Source organism: Mauremys reevesii, linkage group 7 (genome assembly GCF_016161935.1).
Source record: "Mauremys reevesii isolate NIE-2019 linkage group 7, ASM1616193v1, whole genome shotgun sequence".
NCBI classification, from domain to species: domain Eukaryota; kingdom Metazoa; phylum Chordata; order Testudines; family Geoemydidae; genus Mauremys; species Mauremys reevesii.
The window spans coordinates 34739333-34764449 of record NC_052629.1 but is presented as its reverse complement, the minus strand read 5'-3'; the positions used below and the strand labels follow the sequence as shown (position 1 = coordinate 34764449).

The window sequence follows — 25117 nt, the reverse complement described above, 5'->3', positions numbered from 1 at the left end:
CCAATGTCAAATAGAGGGGAGTGATCACGTCCCTCAATCTGCTGGCAATGCCTCTACTTATACAGCCCAAAATGTCATTAGCCTTCTTGGCAACAAAGGCACACTGTCAACTCATATCCAGCTTCTAGGTCCTTTTCTGCAGAACTGCTGCCTAGCCATTCGGTCCCTAGTCTGTAGCAGTGCATGGGATTCTTCTGTCTTAAGTGCAGGACTCTGCACTTGTCCTTGTTGAACCTCATCAGGTTTCTTTTGGCCCAATTTTCTAATTTGTCTAGGTCCCTCTGTAGCCTATCCCTACCCTCCAGCGTATCTACCACTCCTCCCAATTTAGTGTCATCTGCAAACTTGCTGAGGGTGCAGTCCATGCCATCCTCCAGATCATTAATGAAGATATTGAACAAAACCAGCCCCAGAACCAACCACTGGGGTAATCTGCTTGATACTGACTGCCAACTAGACATGGAGCCACTGATCACTGCCTGTTGAGCACGATGATCCAGCCAGCTTTCTATCCACCTTGTAGTCCTTTCATCCAGTCCATACTACTTTAACTTGCTGGCAGGAATACTGTGGGATACCGTATCAAAAGCTTTGCTAAAGTCAAAGAATAACACATCCACTGCTTTCCCCTCATCCACAGACCCAGTTATCTCCTCATAGAAGGCAATTAGGTTAGTCAGGCATGATTTGCCCTTGGTGAATCCATGTTGACTGTTCCTGATCACTTTCCTCTCTCACCTACACTGACAGAAGAACACTCCCATCAGCATAGGTAGAGTCTACACTGAAGCAATATAGTGGCACAGCTGTGCCACTGTAACATTTTAAACGTAGATGAGCCCATACAGTTAAGGCCAGAGCAGAGCTGGTGTTCCATAATATTTTATGAAATTAGAAGGAGAATGGAAGGAAATTGGCTCTCCACATCCATCATCAGCATAGCAGGCTCAGAGAGGTATGAATTGGCCCAGTCAATGAATACCTGCTGCAGATTAATACTGCCTGAAACAATAGCTAGGAGATGTGTGAACTGCTTTGTTCAGGTCAGTGGGTGTTCCCTTCCCCCCACCCTCCCCATCCACCATGCTGGAGAATTTCTGATACACGTCAAACGCCCACTCTTAGCTCTTCACCCCAGTGTCAGCAGTGTGTTCTTGGTGTGTACTTTGAGCATGCCAGTTCTATGCTCCTATCCCCACCCAGAGGTGCTCCCCAGATCCTGGCTCACATGGGGAGACGGAGACAGGCTCAGACCCCCTCCCCCACAGAAAAGCAAGCCCATGAGAACCGGGCTCATGTGAAGGGGGCAGGCAGGGGGTTCACACCCCTATGCATGCACTGGGTACCCGTCGATTATGGCACACATATTGGAGGGGAACATAGACTAATGTACCCTTGCCCCTATTCTCCCACAGTCCCTATCACCCAGTCCCATGTTTCCTTTCCCAGTGTCCCACCTGACTAAACTCCTCCCTTCTCACTCCCCCAGTCCTCATCCCCTCCCCATCATCTGATCCCCCAACCAGTCTCCCACATTCCCATCCACTCTTTCACCCTAATTACCCTTGGCTCCCAGTGAGCATTTGCTTGTGTAGTTTATCATCTGTTCAGAAAATAGTTTCAGTACCTCCTGAATATTCTGCTGTATTTAGATTACATTTCTTCAAAATTAAAAAAAAGACTTTTATAAAGACAGATTAGACCAATGTGACTGCCTCTTTCACGTGAGATTTCTGCCCTGGATTGGATTAGAACTCAGAGTTCTAAGCTAGTGCTTAGATCTGATGGCCACAACATACCCTCAGATCTACCCAGCTCCTGCAATGTTGAGGTAGCTTTCCAGAAAGTTAGCTTATGTGCACAGTGTAATCCATTAGGCATCTAAGTAGGCCTATGAGCCTGTATGCACCTAGCTGGACAAACAAAATCTTGCTCAAATAACATTTTAATTTGATTATCCCCAAAGGGCTAGTGAGGGCTATACTATGTGCAGGTTCCAACCTGTGTCTGAAGCCAGTTTGTTGCCCAAGCTTGTAACAAAAAAAAATAAAAATAAAAGTAGTATACAGTAGGAATTTTGCCCTTCACTTCTTGAAACACCCAAAACTCCCATTGAATACCCTGAATTCATGCTGAAATCAAGGAATGCAGGTATAAATCTCATTTTTTCTTAAATACTCAGTTTGTGTACAGTCTGAAAACCAGGAGATTCTGACAACTGCCACTTGAAATTGATACATACTTTTGTCTAACAGGATTCAAATAGTTAATATCCCAGTTGCCCCTGGGAATAACAAATCAAATTCAACATGCTAAGGTCAGATAAATAACTGTTTGACTCTGCAATTTTCAGAATAATCTTTTTCATTTGTAACATTTTCTGATATATTATCTCTTTCCAATGATACAGATAAAGAATTTATTGCATCTGCCATCAGCAAAAATTGGCCTGTTTTGACATACAAGGTTACAACTGTACAAAACAAATATATTTATAGCTATCACTGTATCAGTGACATTATATAAAGTTAATGTGTGCTAATAGCAACTTTCAAAGAAGAATACTTCTCCCTTCTTTCTCTAAACCTCAGCAAGTACTCTTTGATAGCTACTGTATGCTTTAGGTAATTAAAATCAAATCTTAGGAAATCTAATATTTTTTACTACGATCTAAAACCTACATTTAGTGCAAAACTGTTAATCTGAAAATTTATTTTTACATAAGCAAATATATACTGTGACAAAGTTCCTCCTCTACCTTGGTGGGTCCTGCGCTTATTGGCGGATTTGCTCGCCTCAGTGATCTTCCCCTCTGGTGGAACCCGCAGTCTGGGGCAACTCCTCCTGTGTCTGATCAGGAGTTGGGAGGATTGGGGGGAACCTGGGCCCACCTTCTACTCTGGGTTCCAGCCCAGGGCCCTGTGGACTGCCGCTGTCTATAGTGTTTTTTGTAACAGCTGCACGACAGCTACAACTCCCTGGGCTACTTCCCCATGGCCTTCTCCAAACACCTTCTTTATCCTCACCACAGGACCTTCCTCCTGGTGTCTGATAACGCTTGTACTCCTCAATCCTCCAGCAGTACACACACACACACATATATACACACACACATACACACACACATACACACACACATACACCCTCACCTCTTGCTCCCAGCTCCTCACACACGCATCTCACTGACTAACTGGGAGGCTTTTAACTAGTTCCAGCCAGCCCTTGATTGGCTTCAGGTGACCCAATCAATGTAGCTATCTCCACTGCCTTCTAGAAAGATCTTAATTGGCCCGAGGTGTCTTGATTAACCTGGAGCAACTGCCATTTGGTTACCATGGTACCAGAGATTTGGTTAGCCTGGGGCTAACATACCTGTTCCTCACTACTTTACTGTAGCCATCTGGCCTTGCCCCATCACAGTACGTATACAGTATAATTCCAGTTATTTGAATTCCCTTTCTCTAAAAAGCCTAATTATCTGAATCCACAGTGTTACCCCCCCCACACCCACACACACCTGTACATTAATCGCCTACTAATAACGTGCCAAATAGCAGTTAGAGCTAATCAGTAAAAAGAACAGGAGTACTTGTGGCACCTTAGAGACTAACAAATTTATTTCAGCATTATCGTTCATGGGCTACAGCCCACTTCATCAGATGCATGGAATGGAACATACATTAAGAAGATATATATACATACAGAGAAAATGAAAAGGTGGAAGTTGCCATACCAACTCTAAGAGGCTAATTAATTAAGATGAGCTATTATCAGCAGGAGAAAAAAAAACTTTTGTAGTGATAATCAAGATGGCCCATTTCAGACAGCTGACAAAAAAGGAGCAAGGATACTTAACAAGGGAAAAGAGATTCAATTTGTGTAATGACCCAGCCACTCCCAGTCTCTGTTCAAGCCAAAGTTAATGACATCTAGTTTGTATATTAATTGAAGTTCAGCAGTTTCTTGCTGGAGTCTGTTTTTGAAGCTTTTCTGTTGCAAAATTGCCACCTTTAAGTCTGTTACTGAGTGACCAGAGAGGTTGAAGTGTTCTCCTACCGGTTTTTGAATGTTATGACTCCTGATGTCAGATTTGTGTCCATTTATTCTTTTGCGTAGAGACTGTCCAGTTTGGCCAATGTACATGGCAGAGGGGCATTGCTGGCACAATCACTAATCAGTGGCTCCGTATGATGCATCCGACGAAGTGGGTATTCACCCATGAAAGCTCATGCTCCAATATGTCTGATAGTCTATAAGGTGCCACAGGACTCTTTGCTGCTTTTACAGATCCAGACTAACACTGCTACCCCTCTGATACTTGGTCCATATGAGCAGTTACCTGCAGTAACTGAGGCCCATTCTGTGCTAGAAATTTACATCCGTATAGTTATGTTTCTCAAGAGTGTGAAAACTCCACACACACACACCCCTGAGAGGATACTGACCTAACCCCTGCTGTAGACAGCACTAGATCGACGGAAGAATTCTGCCATGGGCAGTGGTGTTTGGGCAGAAAAGACAGTGGCCTCTTCTGACTAGTGCTGTGACCCAGGCTTCAAAAAGAACAAGGAGAGCCTGACTATATTAGCTTGTAGTAATGTCACAGGAGAACATGAGCTACCTCTCCTACTCATTGGGAAGTCTGCCAAGCCCTGGTGTTTTAAGCACATCAACCTTGCCCCTCCTCCCATGATTTACAGAGCCCAAAGGAGTGCATGGATGAACACTGAGCTCTTCTCTGACTCGTTGTTGATAACTTCATTCCTGCTGCATGATCCTTTCTTCGTTCAAAAGGACTATGCACCGACAGAGCTTAAGAACTGCTGATGGTCCATAGAATGTGAATTTTTGCTGGCTAACAGCCCAGCAAAAATTCAGCCAATGGACTAAGAGGTGATGGGAATACTAAAGAATGTACAGAGGCAAATTGCTCCACTATGTCCTTAATGATGAAAGCAACAAGCTAACTGTGACTTACATTATTAAGTGAATGTCCATTAAGGATGCCATCCATATGGTGGCCAAATCATGGAAGGATATCTGAACATCACCAAAAAAACATGCTGGGCTATCTATACACTGCTGAAGCTTCCCAAAAATGCCTCTGAATTGGATACCCCCAGTCAAGAGCAAGCAGCAGTCAGCAACTGCTATTCTTTTGCTGAACACTTTTCTTTTAATGTCCAAGAGGTGGAAAACTGGTTCCAGACTGAGGGAGCTGATCAGAGATACAGTGACTTGTCTGACTGTGATGTTCTGCAATCTATTTTAGAGCAGGAGCAGACCAAAGTTTGTGAAATCAGTAATGAACAAATTCAAGTGGATCCAGATGATGTGAGAATCCCAAGTGACAGTGAGGCCACTAACTACCTGGAGAAAGTTATCATCTGGCTAAGAAACTGGATGAATACAGAAACTTACAGAATCTGCTGTTGCATCAGCTATGTCAAAAGAAAGAAATCCTCCCAAATGGCAGGCAGATTTTTTAAAAAGATTAATTGAGAGTGAAACTATGTCCACTGTGATTTTAATGCAGTGTTGACGGTTCAATATAGTCAATGTTTTTTATTTTTTAATAAGGTAGAAAGTATTAAGCATTACTTCTTTCATTCCCCAAATTTCTATTTCAGTGAAACTGCAGTTCAAAATAGCACTTCCATTTATCCAAACATCCAGTTATCTGAAATTTTCAGATGTTCCCCAGGACATTTGGATAAACAGGAGTGTACTGCACACATGCAAACCCTAACCCCTCCCCCGCAACATACATGTTCATATGTAGAATGCAACAAGCTTCTAAAAACTATACATCATAACCAGGAGAGTTAATCCTCCTTTCAACTGCTTTCCAAATGATAACAAATCACAGCATAGGAGTTCACTGTGCAAAGTCTATTCATTTTAGAAGATATGGTTTTACACTAGGAGAGAAACAACAGAGAATTACAGCTTTCCTAGGCTTTAGTAAGTAGGAAGCACTGAAATATCACTTTGTTTGCAGACCACCACAGACTTTCTCAATTGGTTATTTCACCCCAAATAAGATAAAGAAGTCAATAATTTGACCGATATTTTCTACTCAACTAAAGTGGACATTGTATCCTTCATAGGTATTAAGTGGTAACAACAAAGATGATGTTAAAGAAATTATGTTAACTAACCAATTTCAACAATACACAAAAACTTAGAGCAGCTTTTGGGCAGGGAAGACTAATAATATTCCACAGCTGAAAGCTATAGAAAAAAATGGAATTCTAGTGCTGCAAGAAACCATACTGTATTATTGTATGTCATCAGATGGCACTGGTATAGTCTTACAAATTCTGCTTAATTGACTGTGTAGGCAATTAGATCTTGGAGAAATGAGTGCCACTGGTTGTGAAACAGTTGTTTAACAGAAACTAAACAGATCACAGTATCATCTCACTTTCCTGAGTCTCTTTGAGTAGAATCATTATTAGGTGCCTACGTGATACATGACATACCAGATAAAGTGTCTGAAAATGTATATGTTTCTTCACACTTCACACTTCAGAGTAGTTTCAAATACATTATACTATACATCAGTTTGTATTTATGCTGGTACTATATTAAATCTCATATTAGGACTTCCTTTCTTCTATTGCAGCATCATTAATAAGCCACATTAATATAATTAATAACACAAAATTTTACTAGGATCTAGGTCACCAAACTAGGTCATGAGGGGAGTGTTCCACTCAGTTTGTATACACAGTAGATGGCAGCAAAAACCGAGCTATTAATAAGAGAAGAACTAACTTGATTTTTCGCAGTGGAAGGATGGCATTCTGGTGGCATTAGGACAGCACTTATTTTAGCAAAAGTTAGCTGGTGTTACAAAGATTAGGGAGTGGAATTTAAATCTTAGCAAAATATTAGCTTAATTGCAAATCTGCAGGACAAAGGAAGTATTTTTAGTTGTAAAGCAATCGGACTTAGAAGGTTCTTTCAGCTCAATAGATAAGACAGATAGTGAAGCCTTCAGTTCCGAGATAAATGGACTATAGCTGAGACTATTTTTCCTGCATTGGAAATATGCAATATATTTAAAGAAGTTCGTTCTCTTAGTTCAAAGGCTTCTATCGATGCCCTCTTGATTACAGATAACAAACCTCTGAAGCTCTTTGATTCTAGCATTCCACTAAAGAAATCAACAAAGATGAGAGTAAAAGTAAATATATATATATAAAAATATACTTTATAAATATATATTTCCTTGAGCAGTAAGACTGTACTTCTAAATCATCAGGAATGTGACAATCAAATGACCTGCATATATTAGCAATCTGAAAGATTTAAAGTTCATATGCAGATGTAAGCAAATATAAGATGAGTGGAAGGAATCTTTACATCCCTCACTCTTAACTCTTCATCATGGCAGGACCATGAACATCTGGTCACATTAAATGTCCTTTGGATATTGTTTGCAAATATGAACAATCATTGCATTGTTCTCCCAGGAGAAAACAGGACACTATCCAGGCAGTTGTTACACACCAGTACCTGCTGTATCAACTGCTTCAAAATTCCTTAATCATCACTGCAAGGGTATCACTGTTGACTACTAGTAATACTTTGAACTTAAGTAGCACCAAGGATCTCAAAGTGCTTCACAAAATGACTTAAGCCTCATAATGTGAGATATTACCAGGAGCGGTGCCAGGGTTTCTGGCACCCTAGGCAGAATTCGGGGGGCGGCATTTTGTGCACTCCCCACGGGGCGCACAGAAGCTTCCGGTTCCACTCCCATTGCGCCGCCGAAGAAGGACCCTCCACCGAAATGCCACAGGCGACAGCAGCAGTCATCAAGCTGCTCAATTACCTGCAGCTGTTTCCCATGGCACGTCGGCAGAAGGTCCTTCTTCGGCGGCGCAACGGGATCGGAACCGGACCTCCCGTGTGCCCTGTGGGGAGTGCACAAAATGCCACCCCCCGAATCCTGGCACCCTAGACGACCACCTAAGGTCACCTAATGGAAGCGCCAGCCCTGGGTATTACACCCATTGCATAAACTGACAAACAGAGGGAAAGTAATTTTCCCTAGGTCACCCAGCACATCTGCGGCTGAGTTGGTTAATGACCCTGATTGCCAGCGCTATTCACTAATCATTAGAAAACACCATTTACTATGCTTCTGCTCTTCAAAGAAAACAGGTTATGTTTGAGTCTGGGTAACCAATAAGGTAAGTAACTGGTAACTAAGGAAAAAAACATTGACAACGCTATAGACAAACTGTCTTCTCAGGAAGATGATGAATGGGGAGTGTTATATTTCCATTTCCTCATTGCACATTTCATGAATTAACCTAATCAGATAAAATGCCTGTCTGTATGTTTTTAAAAAAAACCAAACAATTCACAAAGTTAAGCATTTAATCACTAGACTACATTGCCCCTTTTTTTCAATATGCAAATGTTTGCTTCCAGACTTGAGACATGCTGTTTTCCTGAATCTTAGTCTCTCTTAACTTGGGTGTTATGCAGCATTTCAGCAAACTTAATCAAGAATTAGCTAGTTTGGCAACTAGGTTCTGTCCTAATACATTCATACAATACCTGTATCTTCTCTATGCATCTCATGAAGGTGAGTTGTCCTCCTAGGTCAGCATGCAGGTTTGGTTATAGGAAAAAACCTGTATACATTCAGCGTGTAAAACAACTGCACAACATTGATTAGCTATCACATTATTTAATTTACCTGTCAAATTGATCAGTGGCTTTACCTAAATGTATCATTTTCTCTTTGTTCCAATGAAATGTAGAAGGAGAAAGAAAAAAAGGTTCCTAGCTTTAACGGAGGCAAATTTATATTGAATTCATTCTTGTTTCACCAACTGTGTCAAAGATCTTAAAGATTAACCTTGTCCAAACAATGTAATGAAGCCAATCTAACTGTTCTTTATCTTTATGCTACACCTTTTCATTTGCCTTTAGGCATTTGGTTATTGACACATTAATACTTGATTGATTTATTTTAATCAATGTGGCACTAATGAGATGAACTAGGCTAGAAGCCCTTAAGAGTGAATTCCTCTGTTAATCCACAGTATTTGGGCACTTATCTATGACAGCTAGTAAGGATATCAATTATGCAGGTATTTGCTTCTCCCTCTAGGAACTGGACTAAAACCACTGCATTTCACACTGGCCAAAGAACAATCATTGCAGGGTAATGGCTTTTGATCATTAATGATCTGAGCTGGATTCTACCTAAAAAATATTTAATTGTATTGTTTTTTGGGTGTGGAAGGAGGAGTGGGGATGCTTTTCTTCGTGCTACGTAGAATAACATTTTTCTTTTGTAAAGCAGTTGCCGTTCTGATATTTTATTACTGTACAGACACCAGTTAGAACAATAATGTGAAAGTAAAACTCTAAACATGTCTTGCCAAATAAATCGATAACCCCCAACTTACCTCTGATCTCAGCCAAAAGCATTTCAGAGTGATTAGTGTGTGGAGTAAATGTTAATGAACATTGTTCACATTTTAGCTTGTCTTTTAATAACTTGTATGGCCACAGGATGACAGGGCCTCAAGCTCCTATGCACCGCTTACACCCTCAACTGGTGTACATGTGCAACACTCAATGCATTATATGCACTGAGCGCATGATTTCAGGTGCATGCATGCTTTTGAAAGCATGGGCCTTGTTCTATAATTAATTGCCAAAGGTGTTTTGTTTTTTGCCATGTTTATTTCAATAGCTGAAGACTTCCTTATTAGTGTATTTGTAGATTCATAGGCCATGAATGATTGTAAGTTAATGAAATAATAGCCAGTTTGGGGAATTGGTATCTGCAAGAAACCAAGCTGGCACAATCTTCCATGTTCATGATGTTCTGAAGTGATCTTTCACCTACCCAGGGTATAATTGAAATTTATTTATTTTTGTTTGCTTAACACTGAATGAATGTTAATGGTATGCAGGGATTATGTGTGATGAATAATACACTGACATTTCTTTTCCTGAAGAAACACTGAATTTTTAAATCAATTTTTTTTTAAGATCGGAACATTTTGTACATTCTGCTGTGGAACTAGAACTTCTGGCTTCCTTCCCACAGCTGCTACCACCTGCTTATTAATGCTCTATGTGTTACATTCTCATTCTTTGGTTAAATGTAAGGGAGTGTTGTCCCCTTACTAAAACTCAGTGGGGGTGTTTTGGTTGACTAGCTCCCAGTACCAAAAAGAAAGGGGAAGGGTCGATGGGAAATCAGGACCCTGAGATTGACAGTCCCCAGGAACAATGGGGAGAGGCCAGTGTTCCAGGTCAACCTGATTGACAGGGTGGGCAGACTAATCGGGGAGTCAGGAGGCTGGGGGCCTATCTTCCCTGTGAGCTGGAAGTGCCTGGGTCAGACAGAGTGGGGCCGAGCTAAGGAGAAAGCAGGGGCTCAAGCTGAGCTGGGGAGCAGAGCCGTGCCAGATCCAGAGGGGCCAGAAAAGCAGCCCAGGAAGCAGATCAGTGCTGGGAGCAGATTTTCTAAAAATCAACTTCTATAAAATTGACCTAATTTCGTAGTGTAGACATACCCTGGGATGTTGCCTTGTTATATTTGCTTCTGGTGCCAGTTCTACCCTGAACAGGCAGTTAGCTGGGTTGCTTCCCCTACAGGGATGAGAGCAGCCTTCCACCCAGGAGAATCCTTTTCCTCTCACTGCTACTAGCCTGCTGCAGCTTGTCTCTCATCCCTGCTCCCTCTCTCCCTCTCTCTCATCAGCCCTTAATTGGACTCAAGTGTGCCTAGCTGACCTGAGGTTACCTGTTTTCAGCTCATGGAGAAAAGGGCCTTTACATTCTAGGGCCTTCTTCCACTCTCTTACAGCTGTCCAGTCTGACTTTGTCACACGACACAAGTCTTGTCATGACATTTCAAGACCACCAACAGCAATTCTGGGCCCCAAAGCAGAACAGTCAATGGGCCCCCAGCCCACGCAGAAACAATCTGCCTGACATTTTGGCAGTGCTGCACCTGCGCTGGCTGGTGCCCAGCGAGCCGCCGGCTGCGCTGCTGGGCTTACTCTTCCAGCATGGCCAGGGCTTCCACATGCCCACCCAGCTGCCTTCACTGCCACCGGTACCGCCCTGCACACGTCTAGGGGCCCTGCTGCCCTGCGGCCCACTTGGGCGATTTAAAAGGGCCTGGGGCTCCCAGCTACAGCAGCGATCAGACAGAAAATTGTGGAATTGGAATGATTGAATGGAGCTGTGGTTTCTAGATAGGTATTTGTTTCTCTTAGGTACTTATATATGCCACCGCCCATTACCATAGTATCTGAGCACCTCACAATTTTATTTATCCTCACAACTCCCTGATGAGAAAAAGTAGTATTATCCCATTCTGCAGATCCATAGATTCCAAGGCCAGAAGGGACCATTGCGATCATCTAGTCTGATCTTCAAATAATTCCTAGTGCATCTCTTTCAGAAAACAACCTATCTTGATTTAAAATTTGCCAGTATTGAAGAATCCACCACAACCCTGGTAAACTGGTGCAGTGGCCTATTAATCTCATTGTTAAAAATAAAAAAATAAAAAAAGGTTTATTTCTAGTTTGAATTTGTCTAGCTTCAACTTCCAGTTATTAGATCATGTTATACCTTTCTCTGCTAGATAGAAGAGCCTGTTATCAAATATTTGTTTCCTGCATAATTTTCATAAACTGCGATCAAGTCATCCCTTTAAACTTCTCTTTGTTAAGCCAAATTGAGCTCCTTGAGTCTATCATGATAAGGCAGGTTTTTTAATCCTTTAATCATTCTTGTAGCGCTTCTCTGAAACCTCTCCAGTTTATCAACGTCCTTTTTGAATTGTGGGCACCAGAACTGGACACAGTATTCAAGCAGTGATCTCACTATGCCAAAAACAGAGGTAAAATAACCTCTCTACTCATACTAGAGATTCCCCTGTTTCGGCATCCAAAGGTAGCATTAGCTCTTTTGGCCACAGCATCACACTGGGAGCCCATGTTCAGCTGATTATCCAGCACCTCTCAAATCATTTTCAGAGTTGTTGAGTCCCAGGATAGACACCCTCATTGCATAAGTATGTTATACATTCTTAGCTTCTAGATATTTACAATAACATGTAGCCATATTAAAATGCATATTGTTTGCTTGCACTCAGTTTACCAAGCAATTCAGCTCACTCCCTATCAGTGGCCTATCCTCTTCATTGTTTACCTCTCCCCAGTTTTTGTGTTGTCTGCAAATGTTATCCGTGATGATTTTATGTTTTCTTCCAAGTTATTGATAAAAATGTTAAATAGCAGGGGGCAAAGAATCCATCCCTGCAGAACCCTCAAGCAGAGCTAGCATGAATACGTCAACAGGAATTGGGAATCACACTTCCCAGCTCAAATGTATACATACCCTATGAGATGGAGCAGGGAACCATCTCCTGAGTCCCAGACTAGTGCTCTAATCATTGGACCATCCTTCCATATCCTGCCTTTTAGCAGGCAGTGAAATTCCTGCTAGAGAACATAGCTAATAGAATGCATGAAAGGACCAAGAGGTTCTGGATGGGATGGCAGGAGGGGTGAAAAAAGCAGAATTTTGATAATGTTTCTGAAGGCCAAATGTGTGAGAGAACCATTGCTAGTTCAGACAATCAGTCTGTTGGCCTATACAGAGGCATTAATGATTTAAAAGCATTTAAATCATTTAAATATTGGTAAAGTGCTCCAAGAGCATTCCATTATGAAAGCTGTTACAAAAACCAAATACTCTTCTCTACTCTGCTGTTATCAGATCTATACCAAAATGTGACTTTTATAGAAAAGTAGAGAATTTAAATTATTTGACTACATTCTGGACTGCCATATCCTGATAATTTTTACACACATTCAATATTTGATTGATCATAGCATTAAAAAGTGTCATCCCTGTGAATATACCCACTATTTTCAGGTAGAGAGTAAGCATATAAAAATCAGACAGAAGAGCTTTAGTAGTTATGGAACAAATATAGAATACACATGCAAAATATGTGGTCACTTTTTAAAAAATATATACAATTTTGTAACTAAAATACTATAGTCTAACTCTTGGCTACAATTATCAACTAAAAAATGGCATGTAATGGATAGTTTAAAGATACTGTCTCAAATAAGGTAACATCCTGTTAATAAAGAGAGATGATTATATTACTATATGCTTCTCTGGACAAAAGCTCACTGTTGTAATGATTATTGTTTTGTCTGTAATGTTTACATGGCAAGGATTTGTCAACCTGTTAATATTCCCTTAATAAATAAATAGCATAAATAAAAACAAAAAACAAAAAAGAGTATTGTGTGTTTCACAATTTTGACAGCTCACTGCTCTGCATGTCTAAACCTGGCTGAGAATGTCTGACAACCAAACTTCAGGACACACCCCCATTTTTACAAGTGTATCATTATGCATGACACCTCATCTATTTACACATGCTGATATAATGGAAATTAGGTGGTCAGGTTGTGTCAATGTGAAGAATTGGTTGCTTTGTACTGAACATTAGTGACATTAACTTAGTCACAACCAGCTTTATCATGGCAAATATTAAAACTTTGGAAGTTAAAAGTAAGATTGACTGAAATTAATAGTGTTCTGTATGCAAGACAATCTGATGGACTAAAAAAAATGCTATACAGTGTGTGTGTACATATATATCCCATCAAATATCAGATATTTAAATGAATTTTTGTATAAAAATGTGCAATGTTTATTGCTTATCAAAGAACACATTGACTAAAATGGTGTTAAAAAGAGAGAGAGAGAGAATTAGGTTAAGTGAGAAACTCCTTCTGGATATTAAAAGAAACAAAAAACAAAGTTATCACATGTCAAGGACACTGCCTGAAATCAGCCACCAGGAAGTGCTCTAGATTGGTTCTAATGCTATTTGTCTTGAATTGCATAGGGCGGCTTGTGGGTTTTGCAGATGAAATAAATATATCTCAGATAATTAACATTAGCAACTCTTCAAGCAATAAGAGTGATGGCTCAAATCTCCTACTTCTCAGAATTGAGTAGGACTGCATGAAAAGAATGAAAATGCACATACACAGTCCACTGTAGGGTCTCTCTTAAAGGTGGTGACCCTTCAGATTACTTGAAGACAGACTGCAAGCACCTATTTGCTAAAACTGAAATCCTCCTGGGATGCTTGAGTGATAGTGAAGTGTCTGGAAAGAGTACATACAGAAACTACGTTGACACTTTGCAAATGTCCCAAGTGATACCTTGCTCAAGAGGGTTGATGAAGCGGAATGAGCCCTAGTGGAATAAACTCATATTCTCAGGCCTGGTCTACACTAGGACTTTAATTCAACCGTCCACACCCAGGAGCATTTATTTCGAACTAGGGGCTCTTTGTGTGGATGCTAATCGAACTTAGCAGCTCCGGAGCTATCCACAGTGCACCACTCTGTTGGCGCTCTGGACAGCAGTCCGAGCTTGGATTCTCTGGCCAGCCACACAGGAAATGAATTTGAATTCATTTTCCTGTCTTGCAGAGCTCTCCAGCAGAGGAGTCCGGCAATCCCAGACTAGAAAGAGGTCCCCAGCATGGACTGACCGGAAGTCCAGGATCTGATCGCTGTGTGGGGCGAGGAGTCTGTGCGGCTGCGCTGAAGGTCTCTAAAGCCATGAAAGACAAAGGATACAGCCGCGTGAAAGTGAAGGACCTAAGACAAGGGTATCAAAAGTCAGCCCAGACATGCCGCTTCTACGAGGCACTGCATGCCATTCTAGGTGGGTCTGCCACCAGTGCCCCACCAGTGACAGTGGACTGGAAGATGAGGAAGGGTCTTTAGAGGACGGCGCAGGCGACATCGAACCCACTCCCCGCTTCCTGACAGCCAGGATCTCTTCATCACCCTCACAGAGATCCCCTACCAACCGTCCCGCCGTTTAACCAGGACTCGATCAAGGGGAAGGATCAGGGAAACATTTATTTTTTTAAGAAACAGGGATTTATATAAAAAATAGAAATACTATATAAACATTTTTAAATATGAAACTAAACAAACAGCAGGTCTACACAAACAGCAATGGAGCAATAGTCCTCTGGGGATATTTCAAAAAAGCTCTCAGAGAGCAGCTGGAAAAGCCTCAGCAAGAGGTTTCTTGGGAGAGGTGCTTTATTGGGTGCTCTTGAAGCACACTCTTCCGCGCCATGCCATCCTCAGGTAGAGCATGGCAGCGTAGGGTCCTGGTCTGTGCAGGGCTTCTATTAACATCCGCTCTCTCTGTGTGCGCCTGACACGCCTCAGGGTGATGTCGTTGTGGAAGTGCTGCATCTAATTAGTGGAATTAGTGTACTGTTACTATTGTGCATGGTAGACTTTTACTTTGCATAAGAATGACCCTCGCTTAACAGAGTTTTACTTTGCATAAGAATGACCCTCGCTTAACAGAGTTTTACTTTGCATAAGAATGACCCTCGCTTAACAGAGTTTTACTTTGCATAAGAATGACCCTCGCTTAACAGCCACTTGTGGCAGGCCTCAGAGGAAAAGCATACAGGGTCTTTCCCGTCACTGGGCGGGGAGATGCCATAACCTCATCTTTTCTGCTTTGCACAGTGCCTCCAGCAGGAGAGCACAGCTAAGCACTAACTGATAAGCACTCTGTACTGTAAGGCTTACCAGGACTTTGTGCAAGAGGATGCAGCTGTCTCTCCTCGCTCCAGTGCAATGGCGCCGCAAATGAGCGTATTCGAAATCTCGGACTAGTTCTGAGATCTCCTGAGACTTGGTTCTCTTTGGTCTTGTTCACTGAAACTGACTAGACTGTGTTTACTGTTGGCAAACATGTATGTGTTCAAGGAAATCACCTACTTTTTCACATCACACAGCCATGTTCCAGGAACTGATGGCCAGCTCCAGAGCGGAGGCGGCAGAGCAGAGACAGTCGAGGAGAGCCTGTGTCAGCAGCATCGCACACACCTGGAACGGGAGGATAGGTGGCGGCAGGAAGACCAGCAGGCGACTCAAATGCTGAGTCCTGTCCCCTCACCCAAAGTGACAAGACGGAGGCGGTAGGGGCGTGAGAACTGTCCCTGCACACAGCACACCGATAATTAGAGAGACAACTGTCGCTGTGTAAAAATACAAGCTCTTTCTTTACAGCATCAACCAGTCCCAACTCCAAGTTCAAACCCCCACGTGTATTACATTATTGTGTCAGAAGACTTTCTGTTGTTCTATGTCACTGCATAGCCCACAGTGCCATGCTACAGACTTGGCTGCAGGGTCAACTGCAGGGCACACACAGACTGCAGTCACTAGGCACCAGGGACAGTCTGTGTGGTGTATGCTGCCCCGGTCTTTCCTTTGAGGTATGCTTCAGGGTCCTGGTGCCTGACATTCACATGCATTTGGACCGTAGTCACGATCCTCCCGGTGCCCCGAGCCCCAAAATAGACCTCATCCAGGGCAGATACTCACCCTTCCCCACACCCACCCCTCTTCCAACGCCAAACCCACACAGCCGCATGTGTAACCCTATCCAAGGGCTTCCTGCAAACCCACCCATCAGTGCACACCTTAACCAGCACAGAATGCTTCCATGTTTCAACGAATAAACAGAAATGAAAAGTCAACGAAAGATTTATTATTAATTACTAAAACCGTCCTTAGTTTTAAAACGTCCTTGGGAAGTGGGGAAAACTTGGTTTATGATCAGGCTCTCTTAAAATCAAGTGGACAGTCACAGGTTACCCTGCTCTGCTTTCAAAGCCTCCTGATGCATATCGCTCTCGCTGGGATATTCTCTCAGCACGGGTGTCTGGCTGATCGTAAACAGCAGCCAGGCGATTTGCCTCAACCTCCCAAGCGGCCAAAAGGTCTCGCCTTTGCTCACAGAGATTGTGGAGCACACAGCAAGCAGCAATAACTACGGGATATTCTTTTCGCTGATGTCCGAGCGAGTCAGTAAGGTCCGCCATCCCACCATTCTGCACTTGCTCAGCCGGTAGTTGAAGAGTTCCTTTTCAGTGTCCAAGGCGCCTGTATAGGGCTTCATGAGCCAGGGGCATTAGCGGGTAGGCCGGGTCCCCGGATCACTGTAGGCATCTGCACATCCCCAACCGTTATTTTGTGGTCCGGGAAGAAAGTGCCTGCCTGGGCGTCTAAACAGACCAGAGTTCCTGAACACACGCTGCCATGAACCTTGCCCGCCCACCCGACGTTGATGTTGGTCCTATGGTCCACCACAGCTTGCAGCACCATTGAAAAGTAGCCCTTTCGGTTAATGTACTCTGGCCTGGTGGGCTGGTGCCAGGATAGGGATGTGAGTCCCATCTATAGCCCCACCGCAGTTTGGGAATCCCATATGGCCTGGACATTTCCGACAGTCACTACCTTTGAGAGCAGTTGCTCAACGATTGCGGCTACTTGAATGACAGCAATCCCCACGGTAGATTGCCACGCCAAAGTGGTTGTAGCTGTCTGGCGTGGCAAGTTTCCAGAGGGCTATGGCCACTGCTTCTGCACAGTCAGGGCTGCTCGCATCCTTGTGTCCTGGCGCTTCAGGGCAGGGGACAGCAAGTCACACAGTTCAAGGAAAGTGTCCCGCATCCTGAAGCTGTGTCATCCCAGACCTGCAGCACTATGCGGTCCCACCAGTCTGTGCTTGTTTCCCAGGCCCAGAATCACCATGAACTTGACCCATTGCCACCATGATCTCCACTGCCCTGCTTTGTGAGAGGTCTGCGCCACTCTCTCACCGTGCTGCGCCCTCCTCTCCCCGGTTCTCAGCATCTGACTGTGGAAGAGGTGGCCATAAGTGCAGCGATGATACTGGCTCCATGCTCGCAGTGCTGTGGCGTCCGCGCTGTAACCCCCAGAGAGAAGGCGAACAGATTTCATTTTTCCCAGCATGCATTAGAATGTGGACTCAGAATTTGTGTATTTAGTATGGATACCTCAGAGAAAGAGAAACCTTTGGTAGATTACAGCAGAGCTTGATACAGTCAGAAATCCAGTGTGGCATATTCTGGGCTGTAATCAGCTGCCCTTTAATCCTTTCAGCAAAGGCTACAAAAAGGCTAGGAGACAACCTGAAGACTGCATATTCCAGGTGAATGGATAATGCCCTCCAAATATCCAAACTACGCTGCTTCTCTTCAGCTTTTTAAGAATGTAGTTTCAGAAAGAATACCAGAAGATGAATAGTTTGACCGAAGTGGAATACAGACAGGTACAACCTTCAACATGAATTTAGGGTGCAGTCTCAGGGAGACCTTGTCTTTGTGAAACTCTGTGAAAGGAGGTCAGTTAGTAGTGCCTGGAGCTTCAGCACCTTTCTCATAGAAGTAACTGCTACCAAAATGCTGTTTTCATTGACAACAATGACAAGGAAGTTGGTGCTAACGGTTCAAAGGGAGAATCCATCAGACGGGACAAAACCAAATTCAAGTTCTATGAAGGTACTAGATAAGAGACAGGATACGTGTGAGTGAAGCTCTTTAAGAAAGCCTAGATACAAAAGACAGAAAAGTGGAGGATGTATCGTGGAGATGGATGCTAAATTGATCCTCACAGAACTCATGAAGAGGTCAGAGGATTTCATCAACAGCATGCGCCGTCTGATGTATATCTAATTTCTGTGCTACTAGGTGATAGGTGGTAAAAGTTAGCCCAGGTTGACAACCTTTTCCATTTTCTTGCATAAGGGAGCCATTCTTCTGCACACCAAAATGGCTTAGATATCTGGGGAGCAAACTCTTTCCTCACTGCTCTCTCCGAGTTGGTCCATGCCATGAGGTAAAGTGATTGTAAGCTGGAGCGCAGTAAAATGCCTTGGTTCTGAGACAGAAGGTCCTTGACCAGAGGTCCACTCCTATGGGAGGTCAAACTGAGCTGATGTAGGTCTCTGTACCAGTAGTGCCTGGGCCAGACTGGTGCTATGAGAATTATAATTGCTGAGTCTCTTTTTAGCTTCCTGATCAACCTCAGAATTAGAGGAATGGGAGGAAACACACATATCAGAAGGCTCAACCAAGGAAGCAGGAAAGCATCTGTTACAGAACCCAGGCTGCAACCTGCTCTGGAGCAGAATTTCTTGCATTTTTGGTCCAGGCTGGTCACAAAAGTGGTCTATTACTGGGTTACTCCAGTGATGAAGGTTCTGGTACAGAACATCTTTGTTTATGGATCACTCATGATGGTCTATGACGCTCCTGTTGGGACAATCTGCAATAGTATTCCTCACTCCTGGAAGGTGAAAGGCCTTTAGTGAGATTGTTCTTTATGCCAAAATTCCACAGGTGAATCACTTCTTGGTATAACTGATTGGACTTCACACACCACTGCTTGTTTAGATAAAACAAAACAGTGGTGCTGTTGATGAGTGCTTGGAACCCCCTGGTTCTTGTTGGTGGAAACGAACATCTTGCATGCTCTCTGAATGGCTGGAAACGCCAATATATTTATATGGATCAAAACTTCCAGAGATTTACAAAGTGCCTGAGCCTAACCAGAGATAGGTTGGGCTCCCCAACCTTTGGTAGATGCATCTGATACCAGGGTCACAGTTGTTTCTGGTGGCAGGAGGGGAACACCTCTGCATACTTTTGGCATATTCAGCCACCAATTCAGGGACAGAGGGTTCAAGAGGGAATAGAGTAAGACTGGAGGAGGCTAATGGGATAAGGCAAAAGCAGTGGGGGGATGGGGATGGGAAGGAGTGCGGAACATTCAGAAGTAGGAGCAGAATGTTGGCTGGTCCAGGCCCCCTGATTCAAGACGCAACTCCAGACCCCTTACCTTTCCCCTTAGCTGACTTAGGTTCTCTCATTCCTTCCTTCCAAACAAGCCCCATGCTCCCTCCCTCCCTCTCAAATTGTATCATATTCCTTCAAATACCCGGGTCCCCATTAGTTTCCCATCATCTTCCTGCTTCTTGTGCAGGGTGCAAAAAGATAGATTTCTGCCTCTCACCACACCTGTCCCACTGTTCTGGACCTCCTGAGGGGGAAATCTGTGACTTTCTCAGTGGGAAGGAATGGCTTATGGAACTCCACAAAAACAAACATGTTGGCAAACAATAATGCTTCTGGGTGCCATTATTTGGCTGAAGTATTGAACTAAAGTCAGAGGATAACTTTTTTCCTTTAATCTTTTGTGTTTGCTATAATGGCATGGCTACATCTTTTTTCATGCACTACTCAGGAAATCTAGGGGGACAGGAAGAGGAGTTAGTAATAATGGAGAAGCTCATGTTTAGTGTGTGGTTGGTTGCTGATATATCTTCATCTGAGAGACATAACAGTCTCTTTTGCCATCCCAGTACTTCCATAAAAAGCAGGATCTTAGTGAAATGAGTTGTTGCTTTGTTGGAAGATCCTGTCTAAAACTAAAGAAACTAAATTCAGAAATGACAACACTACATTCTGTTTCTGTTCAGATTGTTGCATACATAATACATCTGACATAAAGCCTCAAAAGCAAAGAAATGCAAATGCTAAATCATGTAACAATATATAACTTCTATTCCCTCCACTCAGAGAGAGACCTTCCCACTAACGCAACCATGCACCACAGAATTTCACTCGGTCGGGATGCCAGCGCTCTAGCAATCCCTTCCCAATAATCAGAGTTGTGTTTTCTCATAACTCTCAATGCCTTCCTGAGAGTTGTTCTTTTGTGTGTGCTATCCCGTCTAGTTGACGCTTTCCACAAAAAACTTCACCACCTTTCCTGAACAACTGAAACAGTTTCCACCTACAAACCTTGCTGTCTTTTCCTTGCTAGGTTTCAACTGACTTTCTGAAATATTTTGTCGTATAATTTGATTTTTATGAAGGGCCTACATCTAATTAGAATGCATTGCCATGTCTTAAAAAACATCTTCCCTTCGGAAGGATTCCAAAGTGTAACATCTCTGCCCTTATAGATTACTTCACCCTGTACTGCCATGCAGAGAGTCTGTTGTGGATGCGGAGGAATCATTCTGAATCAGAAAAGTACATCACAGCTCTATATAATTGTATTCAATATGTGATTTTAAAAAATAAAAGTTGGGTAAGATCAGATCATGGATGAAGAACAGCCAGCTGAATCTGAACCTGAGCAAAAAGAGGCAATGCAGCTAGGCAGAAGAAAGTATTCTGAATTTGCAGTCACAGTGCGGTGATTGAAGGTTCACATCCATAATTGGTCAATTCAGTCAGTAGTTTAGCAGTAGTCTTGGATTCTGCACTGACACAGAGCTTTCACATTGCAACAGAAGCAAGTAATGCTTTCTACTATCTCTGGTTAGCTAGGAAACTTTGTCCCATCCTGCTGAATGCAGACCTAGCCTCAGTCATTTATGCCTTTGTCACCTCTCAGCTGGACTACAGAAATGCAGTATACCTGGGCATGAAACCTTCAACACTTAAACTCCACTAGTACAAAATACTGCATCACATCTTGTCAGCAACACAGGCTACTGTGAGCACATCACACCTGTCCTCTGTTCTTGACACAGTTTCCCACAGAATTTTGAATAAAGTTCAAGGTCTCTGTCTTTATCTTTAAAGCACTCTATGGTTGGGGTCCAGGATACCTAAAAGACTCTTTAAAGTTCCAGGATGAAGACTGTGGTCAACAACAATAAGAGTAAAGCTTGTCTATGTGGGATGGTATGAGACAGTGCAATGAACTCCCCTAGGAACTAAGGACTTTACCAAATCTCACCACTTTCCACTTTCAATGAAAGGTCCATTTAGTTGAACTCGCCTTCTCTAGTATAAACACAAACACGTATGTAAAAAAGGTCCTGAAAAACAACCTAAGAATCAAACAAACTAACCAAAACAAGACACTGCACTTCACATGCTTCTCTCTCAAGGGGGAGGGTGAGAGAACAAACAGGTGACTGAAGTATAGTCACGTTGCACTACAAGAAGGTGCTCAGATGCCACAGTGATTAACAACCTACATCTAGCATAGAATATGTGACATCCAAGCAGGCGTGCAGGGGTGTGACAGAACTGATGAAAGTGTGTCATTCCCACAACAATATGTGGCAGCCTGAATCTGACCAAACCCATGGGAGAGTATAAACAATCACCAGTGCTATAAGAAATTAATAGGCCAATTCTGATTAACATACAGAGCCAAGACAAGCAGCCTCCTAAAAGAAAATTCCTTTATTCTGAATGCTGCCATACCAAAATACCATCAACTATGGGACCATCACAAAGACCATCCCTTCACCCACACATTGGGCTACTGATCACCAGGTGAGGCTGAGCTGCATTTGGCAAAGGACCCAATGGGTCTTTGCATTCCTCTGATCGGAGGGATGGGCAGGGAACAGTTCAGTCCCCTCTGTAAGTTAGAAAACTCAATATTAACTGATCTCTTGTTGGAGGCAAACGTAAAGTAACACAGTAACTAAAACTACGTCTACACTAGCCCTTTTGTCAGTATAACCTATGTCACTCAGGGGTGTGAAAAAAAACACCCCGAGCAACATAACTTACACCGACAGAAGCACCAGTGTGGAGAGTACTGTGTCAGTGGGAGAGCTTCTCCTGCCGAAATGGCTACCACCGCTCATTGCAGGTGGTTTACATATATTGACGGGAGAGCTCTCTCCTGTCAGCATAGAGCGGCTACTCGGGAGATCGTACAACAACACAGCTGCGCCAGTAAAGCTCTGCCACTGCAAGGTCTCTAGTGTAGACATGGCCATAGTGAAAGGCATATTAGATCAAATCAGTGGCTCGTCTAGACCAGTAACCCGTCTGACAGTAGCCGGTAACAGATGCTTCAGATAGAATGTACATGGATTCCAGCAGGGAACAAAGACAAAGGCTACGTCTACACTACAGCTTATATTGGCTTAACTTATGTTGCTGCAGGGTGTGTGTGAATAAATCACATACACCCCCCACCCCACAGTGACATAAGTAACACCAGCACGAGCACCGGTGTAGACAGTGCTGTCAATGGGAGAAACTTGCAGGGGCTGGAGTAGTTAAGAGCTCTGCCATCGACTTAGCTGCATTGGTGCAGCTATGCCACTGTAAACTCTCTAGTGTAGCTGTGCCCAAGGTGAATGTCTCTGGCTGCTCTTGGGGGAGCACTAGATCAACCATTGTTACATGCTGTATCAACAGTAACAAACTGCACCACCATGTCTCTCCCTACCCCGCCCCCGCAGTGAGTTTGAACAGGAAAGTGTGCAAGTTCCCAAAGCAGTGCCTGAGAAGAGTTTAATTTTTCTTGGAAGGCATCAGATACCATGGTAATGAAAATGATTTAAAAACTTGATCAATGTAAGAAAAACAGGTCTATGAGGTAGAGGAGAAGGGAAATAGCAACATTCTCAATTTCATGCCCCTTTTCAATATGAGACAGCTCAATTCAGGATAATGGCTGCCACTTTCTGAAGAATACAAGAAAGGAAATAGATCAATGTACTCTATTGCCTCATACAGCTTGTACATCTGCAATAGTGCAAGCTAGCATCTGGCCCTAAAGCATACACATCTATACACAACTTGCACAGATAGTTATATGGAAAGAAGAAAAACCCTGTGATCAAAAATGATGGGTCCCCTAACAATCACTAATGTTTAACTTTATACTTTTTTTAGTTATTAACTTACAGTTAGCTGCTTTTCTGATTTGTTTTTATACATCTATGGGGCTTCTAGTGAGTAATCAGAATATTCATTTAATCCTTTTCCTATAGTCTAATGCCTTTAAAAACTCATTAGATTGAAAGGATTTAATGGCTAAGAAGGATTTATATCTGATATGTATCTTTCATGTCTCACTTTCAGGCCAATCTTTTATTGAAAAACACTATGAGAAATTGGCCTCTGCCTTGCTGTAACAATCCTAGCACATCCAAGTTGTTGGCCATTTCCATACTCATATCATTATTTTCCAGACTTTTTAGGTACAGTTTCAAGAAAGCAATTACACCTTCCTTTTGCTCCTGTGGCAATTGGGGCAATAAAAGCAGATTTTATTGGCATAGTACAGAAAACATTGCAAAATAAAAGATAATTGGAAATAAATACATTAATAAAATTCAAAGCAAAGTGCTGCTAGCCAGTCACAATATGTACTTTACAAATGTATGAAAATACTAGCTGACCTCTAGACCATCCCAGCACTTTGAAGACTTTCTCAATCAAATATTCAGCTGCTCATATTTCTCAACTTTTCAACAAGCATAATTTTGATCATGTTTAGGTTCATTCTAACACGATAACAGTAAAAGGTTGTTATAAAGAGGAGGGTGATAAATTGTTTTTCTGAGCCACTGAGGACAGGACAAGAAGTAACTGGTTAAATTGCAGCAAGGGGGAGTTAGATTAGTCATTACAAAAACATCCTTATTGTAAGGATAGTTAATATCTGGAATAAATTGCTAGGGAGGTTGTGGAATCTCTATCATTGGAGGTTTTTAAGAACAGGGTACACAAACACCTGTCAGGGATGGTCTAGATAATACTTAATCCTGCCATGAGTGCAGGGGACTGGACTAGATGACCTATCAGGGTCCCTTCCAGTCCTACACTTCCATGATTCCCAGGCAGCTTCAAAATAACTAATACAGAACTTAACAGTTTTCAGCTGCTGCTCTGGAATTATTGCCTATATAATCAGCAACTTATTTTGCTTGTCTTTAAAGATTGCAGTTTATATTCCAAAACAAAATTTTAAAAGATTTTTAATTAATTTAAAAGATACTCACTGACTGGAACTTCCACTGAAGTCCGAACTCCTCAGTACTCACTCTGTCAATTACCTTTCATGTAGAGAAGCACATTTATTAGCTATCTCTGTATTTATATCAAACTAGTACAGCACACAAGGACTTTGAACCGCCCACCAACTAACTCAATCAGACGGCCTGGCCTATGACTCACTCACTTCTAACACTCAGACCTCAAAGAGACTGGTTTGGAATGTAGGTCTTGTTAAAACCCAGCTCCTATAGCAGTTACACTCCTAACCACTAGTTAGTATTTTTTTTTACTTATCCATTGCTGAACATAACCTTATAACTCCTCCCCACGTTGTATAAATTTTTAAAGAAAAAAATTGTCCTTACTGGAGCTCCTGCGTCTGCACAGTCAATTGCCTCTCAG

At 42.6% G+C, this 25117-nt stretch overlaps 1 protein-coding gene across 8 annotated transcripts in view; it reads right to left on the bottom strand.

The window, feature by feature from the left end:
- ASAH2 (N-acylsphingosine amidohydrolase 2) overlaps nt 1–24775 on the bottom strand; it is a 58880-nt gene extending 34105 nt beyond the window's left edge. For 3 of the 8 annotated variants that reach the window (XM_039481228.1, XM_039481234.1, XM_039481235.1), the window contains exon 1: nt 24721–24775. The gene's annotated coding sequence lies outside the window, so the exon portion shown is untranslated. Of the gene's footprint in view, nt 1–7524; nt 7644–7669; nt 7710–7843; nt 7964–8577; nt 8669–8719; nt 8848–24720 lie in introns of those variants that run through there. The other 5 variants (XM_039481229.1, XM_039481233.1, XM_039481231.1 and 2 more) reach the window with 5 other exon arrangements.
- Between the last annotated feature and the right edge of the window lie 342 nt (nt 24776–25117).